This window comes from Oncorhynchus mykiss, chromosome 5, assembly GCF_013265735.2.
Source record: "Oncorhynchus mykiss isolate Arlee chromosome 5, USDA_OmykA_1.1, whole genome shotgun sequence".
NCBI lineage: Eukaryota > Metazoa > Chordata > Actinopteri > Salmoniformes > Salmonidae > Oncorhynchus > Oncorhynchus mykiss.
Window position 1 is genome coordinate 24,718,592 of NC_048569.1, and position 6,713 is coordinate 24,725,304.

The window sequence follows — 6,713 nt, forward strand, 5'->3', positions numbered from 1 at the left end:
GGAAATAAGCAACACCTGGAGGGGGTGGAGACAATCACAGGAACAGGTGAAACAGATCAGGGCGTGACACCCTATGTTCTGTATTTTCCGCTGGCTGCACTGAAAGCACTGAGCTAGGCGGAAACAGCTGCATTTTGGTGCTGCCTTACTCAGGCAAGAAAAAAGAGCCCATGTTTGTATGCGTCTTTATTAACTCAATATTATATATATTTTTTTTTAACATTGTTTGCAAACTGATAGGTGACATGTATTAATACCAAAATAAAATGCTAAACTGGCCCTGCCCTGAATGACGAGTCGCCACTGGATGTATTAGAGTCCAAGATACTGAAATACATGGATATTACAATGCATACACAATAAGACATTCAAGTTGAAAGCACAAGTCAAATTCATGATAACAACATGTACATTAAGGAGACTCAATGTGTTGATTAATGTTTATTTACCACCATCTTTGATTGCCAAAGATCATATCCAAATATAGCCTTTCTTTGGTGATATCAAATCTCTGGTGAAATCAAACGTTGAGGTCTGTCATGGTTTATACAGTATGTAGTATGGATATACTGCCATCTTGTGGTAAAGGTGAAGAACAATCTTTCCGGTGTCCTCCGTAGGCAATTTAACTACAGTATATTCTCTGCGATAACGGAGTTTACTTTTTTTGAGAAATGGCAACTGCAAAAACGTTATTTCATTGATATATTCAATTACATTTCCATCGCTTTGTTTAGAAAACCGTATTTTTTCTTGATATGTACGGAAGGGGATGTAGCTCAGTGGTAGAGCGCATGCTTTGCATGTATGAGGCCCCGGGTTCAATCCCCGGCATCTCCACAGTTGTTTTCACAATTTTGAATAACCAAATCTCTATGGATTTCACCCGTAGTTTAGTTTAGCTCAGTGTTATTGGTCAAACAAAATACGTAAGCAGCACGCACTGCTTATTTAAACTCAGACTTGTGTTCGATTGTGACCATTGAGATTGATGAAAACACAGAAATTTTTGGATTGTATGTGCAATGTAGTTGACATAAGGAATCGGTTGAAAGTAAATATGACAAATGTAACATCCTGATGTCCACTACAGAAGACATTTAGAAGAGCTCTTATTTAGATCTTATTTAATCAGTGACGTGTATTCATGGATCCAAGGGAAGCCAGGCTTCCCCAAAAATGGACCAATAAAAAAAATAAAAAATAATAATTCATCTTTCGTCTCTCTGTGTTTCATAATGTTCCTTACATTCGCAAGAGGCTGAATAAATCTCACAGGAGAAAGCATCCATGTGAGCGAATCAGCGCCCCTCTGTCTCTCTAAATGTAGGCCATCTATCTGATGCTGTCTGTTGTCTCCTATCAAATCCCATTGAGAGCATACCTTACTGACAGAAAAACTTGAATTGCTGCCTCTCGTTGTGTTGTTGTCCTCCGGTGGCTAGCTAGCTAGCTAAAATTGGCCCCTTCCTAAATTAGACATAGATGGAGATAGGGATTTGGACTTGTGTTAGCCCTGTCCTGCAGTCAAATTACCTAGTGGCCTCATGGGTGCAATATTAATATTTTTCATTATTTTATAATTTCTTAAACGCCGAAGATCCAGTGTTTCTATGTCAAACGGTAAAGTGTAATAGTGGGATGCAAACTCCAAATTGAATACATTTTAACTCTATTTCTGACATGGTACAGATTTATTGTAAGCACATAACCATGTATGTGAGGTGTATACTTAGATTTGTTTAAGACTTCCAAGAAACACACTGTGTGACCCTGATTTAGCCCACTGCATTATTAAGATCCCCGATTCTTGGTCTGAACATTAACAAGCATCACTTGCGGCGCAGATTTGGGAACACAAAGAACGTATATCAGGAGAAATCATTTAAAAAACTGACGCCCATACTTCCATGTTACAGTGCTTGTTTACAGAAAACAGACGGAAGACAGAGTGGACTACCTGTGCTAATTAGCTATTGCTGTCTCCAAACACCTGTGTGTAAATGGAAGATGGACACCTCAAACTTGTTGTCACTGAAAAATACTGTTGGCTGCAACTGTGTTAAAACCGGTTAAAACAGTATACAGTTAGTGTGTATTTTGTGAAATAAGTGTAAAATTATTTTGATGTGATATGAAAGTAGAGGGATTTATGTTTCTAGAACCGTACCGCAATTGAGAATCGATTCAGGTTTAGATGGAATATTTGGCTGTTTTGGCTTCCAGAGCCAATTCGCCTTTAAACAGAACATTTAAGGTCCTTGGACTATAAGGAATAATGGTAGGCTCCTTTAGTCCATTATTGGGCTAACACCTGCCTAACACCTGCCCTCGCTGTCATTAACAGAACTGCGGAAAAGCAGTGCCCGACAGGCGGGGGGCGAAGGACACTGTCTACCGTTGTCCTAACTAGTTAGCTACTGTTGTTGCCACCACCTCTTATTCTTCCTATGTGGGGTTTAACGGCAATTGGCATCCAACGTTATGGTGCATTCCCATCACTTACAGTACTGGAGCGCCCGCCTCCCGCCTGTGTACTGGAGTTCTAGCTGAAAAATGTACCAATAGAAGTATAAATCAAATCATCAAATCAAATTTTATTTGTCACATACACATGGTTAGCAGATGTTAATGCGAGTGTAGCGAAATGCTTGTGCTTCTAGTTCCGACAATGCAGTAATAACCAACGAGTAATCTAACCTAACAATTCCACAACTACTACCTTATACACACAAGTGTAAAGGGATAAAGAATATGTACATAAAGATATATGAATGAGGGATGGTACAGAATGGCATAGGCAAGATGCAGTAGATGGTATCGAGTACAGTATATACATATGAGATGAGTAATGTAGGGTATGTAAACATAAAAGTGGCATAGTTTAAAGTGGCTAGTGATACATGTATTATATAAAGATGGCAAGATGTAGTAGATGATATAGAGTACAGTATATACATATACATATGAGATGAGTAATGTAGGGTATGTAAACATTATATTAAGTGGCATTGTTAAAAGTGGCTAGTGAGTCAGTATGTTGGCAGCAGTCACTCAATGTTAGTGTTGGCTGTTTAACAGTCTCGGTCCCTGCTTTGATGCACCTGTACTGACCTCGCCTTCTGGATGATAGCGGGGTGAACAGGCAGTGGCGCGGGTGGTTGTTGTCCTTGATGATCTTTCTGGCCTTCCTGTGACATCGGGTGGTGTAGGTGTCATGGAGGGCAGGTAGTTTGCCCCCGGTGATGCGTTGTGCAGAACTCACTACCCTCTGGAGAGCCTTTCGGTTATGGGCGGAGCAGTTGCCGTACCAGGCGGTGATACAGCCTGACAGGATGCTCTCGATTGTGCATCTGTAGAAGTTTGTGAGTGCTTTTGGTGACAAGCCAAATTTCTTCAGCCTTCTGAGGTTGAAGAGGCGCTGCTGCGCCTTCTTCACAACGCTGTCTGTGTGGGTGGACCAATTCAGTTTGTCCGTGATGTGTACACCAAGGAACTTAAAACTTTAAAACTTACTACCCTCTCCACTACTGTCCTGTCGATGTGGATAGGGGGGTGCTCCCTCTGCTGTTTCCTGAAGTCCACGATCATCTCCTTTGTTTTGTTGACGTTGAGTGTGATGTTATTTTCCTGACACCACACTCCGAGGGCCCTCACCTCCTCCCTGTAGGCCGTCTTGTCATTGTTGGTAATCAAGCCTAACACTCTAGTGTCGTCCGCAAACTTGATGATTGAGTTGGAGGCGTGCATGGCCACGCAGTTGTGGGTGAACAGGGAGTACAGGAGTGGGCTCAGAACGCATCCTTGTGGGGCCCCAGTGTTGAGGATCAGCATGGTGGAGATGTTGTTACCTACCCTCACCACCTGGGGGCGGCCCGTCAGGAAGTCCAGTACCCAGTTGCACAGGGCGGGGTCGAGACCCAGGGTCTCGAGCTTGATGACGAGTTTGTAGGGTACTATGGTGTTAAATGCTGAGCTGTAGTCGATGAACATCATTCTAAAGAGGGGTTCTGCAGATGACGGATTGCCCATATGCAGGAACGCCTCAAATTGCAGGCCGCAATTGCACCCTTCTTGATTATCCTCTCAAAGGTACAACAGGACTTAACACAGTGGCATGTATAATGGCCTCAAAGATATGAATGAAAAACTATGTCCATTGAAGTGGACAAAAAATGATTTGCTGGGTTTCAGGAGGATATGGCAACTTTAATAAACATTTCACAAAACACAACCAATTTTCATTGCAAAGAGAGTAGTACATTATTATGATACAGTTTTAACAGAGAGAGCAGGATCAGGCATGATCAAATCAGCCTCTTAGGGCAGTATCCTGAATATCCGGATGACTGACGTGCCCAAAGTAAACTGCCTGTTACTCAGGCCCAGAAGCTAGGCAGGTAGCATTGGTAGCATTGGATAGAAAACACTCTGACGTTTCCAAAATGGTTAAAATGATGTCTGTGAGTATAACAGAACTGATAAGGCAGGCAAAAACCAGAGGAAAATCCATTGGGATTTATTTTTATTTTTAAGTCACAGGCCTTTTCAATGCAGGCCTATGGGATATACAAAAAATACCTCCCAGATTGCAGTTCCTATAGATTCCACTAGATGTCAACAGTCTTTAGACAGCTTTCAGGCTTGTTTCTTAAAAAACAAACAAGTAGTTGTAGTTTATCCAAGGTGTTTCTCATCAGGACAGGTAGACTTTTGGCGCACGTGAATGAGGGCGCGCTCTTCGTTATTTTCCTTTTCTATTGAACACCGCTCTTTCTGTCTGAAATATTATAATTTATTTACATATTAGGGTACCTGAGGATTGATTAGAAATGTTGTTTGACTTGTTTGGACGAAGTTTACCGGTAGCTTTTTGGATTCCTTTGTATGTATGTTGAAGGAGTGGATTACTGAAATCAATGGCACCAACTAAACTGACTTTTTGGATATATTGAACAAAACGAACATTCATTGTGTAGCTGGGACCCTTGGGATTGCAAACAGAGGAAGATCTTCAAAGGTAAGTGATATATTTTATCGCTATTTGAGATTTTTGTCATGCCGGTGCTGGTTGAAAAAGTATCTTGATGTGGGGCACTGTCCTCAGATAATCGCATGGTATGCTTTCGCCGTAAAGCCTTTTTGAAATCTGACAACTTGGTTGGATTAACAAGATGTTAACCTCTCTAGGGTATGTGGGCTAGCGTCCCACCTGGCCAACATCCAGTGAGATTGCAGAGCGCCAAATTCAAATACAGAAATACTCATTATAATAATTCAGAAAAGATACAACTATTTTACATTGGTTTAAGAGATTAACTTCTTGTGAATCCAACCATGGTGTCAGATTTCAAAAATGCTTTACGGCGAAAGCATACCTTACAATTATTTGAGAACATAGCCCAGCAGACAAATCTTTACAAACCGCAACCAGCCGGGTAGAAGAGATACACAAGTCAGAAATAGAGATAAAATTAATCACTTACCTTTGATGATCTTCATATGGTTGCACTCAGAAGACATTCATTTATTCAATAAATGTTCGATAAAGTCTCTTTATATCCAAAAACCTCAGTTTTGTTTGCATGTTTTCTTCAGTAATCCACAGGCTCAAACGCAGTCACAACAGGCAGAAAAAAATCCAAATAGTATCCGTAAAGTTTGTAGAAACATTTCAAACAATGTTCATAATCCATCCTCATGTTGTTTTTAGCCTAAATAATCGATAATATTTCAACCGGACAATAACGTAGTCAATATTAAAGGTAAACAAGAAAGGCACTCTCTCGGTCGCGCGCATGAAAAAGCTCTGTGACACGGCAGGGTCCACTCATTCAGACTGCTCTTACTCCCTAATTTTTCAGAATACAAGCCTGAAACCATTTCTAAAGACTGTTGACATCTAGTGGAAGGCATAGGAACTGCAATTTGAGTCCTAAGTCAATGGATACTGTAATGGCATTGAATAGAAAACTACAAACAAACAAAAAAAACTACTTCCTGAATGGATTTTTCTCAGGTTTTCGTCTGCCAAATAAGTTCTGTTATACTCACAGACACTATTTTAACCATTTTGGAAACTTTAGAGTGTTTTCTACCAATTATATGCATATCCTATCTTCTGGGCCTGAGTTGAAGGCAGTTTAATTTGGACATTCCTCTGGCATCCAAAATTCCAAATGCTGCCCCCTACCCTAGAGAAGTTAAGCTTTTAAATGATGTAAGACACTTGTACGTTCATGAATGTTTAATATTACAATTTTGTCATTTGAATTTGGCGCGCTCCAGCTTCACCGGATGTTGTCGATTTTGATCCTGCTAGCGGCATCCGAGCCCTAAAAGAGCTTTTAAGAATGGACTATGCAGTTGTACAGCCTAATAATTGTATGGTATAGGGCCTATAGATCATTTCCTACATGAATATGTCACTTTGATTAGTCTTGCCTTCCAGGTCACCTAATTAGTCATTTTGGAAATATATATTATTTTCTGGAACGACTACATGTACCCATCTCATTGTTATTTGTCACACCCTGATGTTTCACCTGTCTTTGTGATTGTCTCCACCCCCCTCCTGGTGTCGCCCATCTTCCCCATTATCCCCTGTGTATTTGTACCGGTGTTGACTATTCTGCCTGCCCTGAGCCTGCCTACCGTCCTGTGCCTTTGCCCCACCTATCTGGATAACCGACCTCTGCCTGCCTTTTGCCTGC

The 6,713-nt window shown here is 41.0% G+C and overlaps 1 non-coding gene across 1 annotated transcript; it reads left to right on the forward strand.

Moving 5' to 3' along the window:
• Positions 1 to 768: 768 nt before the first annotated feature.
• On the forward strand, positions 769 to 840 carry trnaa-ugc. The gene has a single exon. It is a non-coding gene; the product is annotated as a tRNA-Ala (tRNA).
• The last annotated feature ends 5,873 nt before the right edge of the window (positions 841 to 6,713 follow it).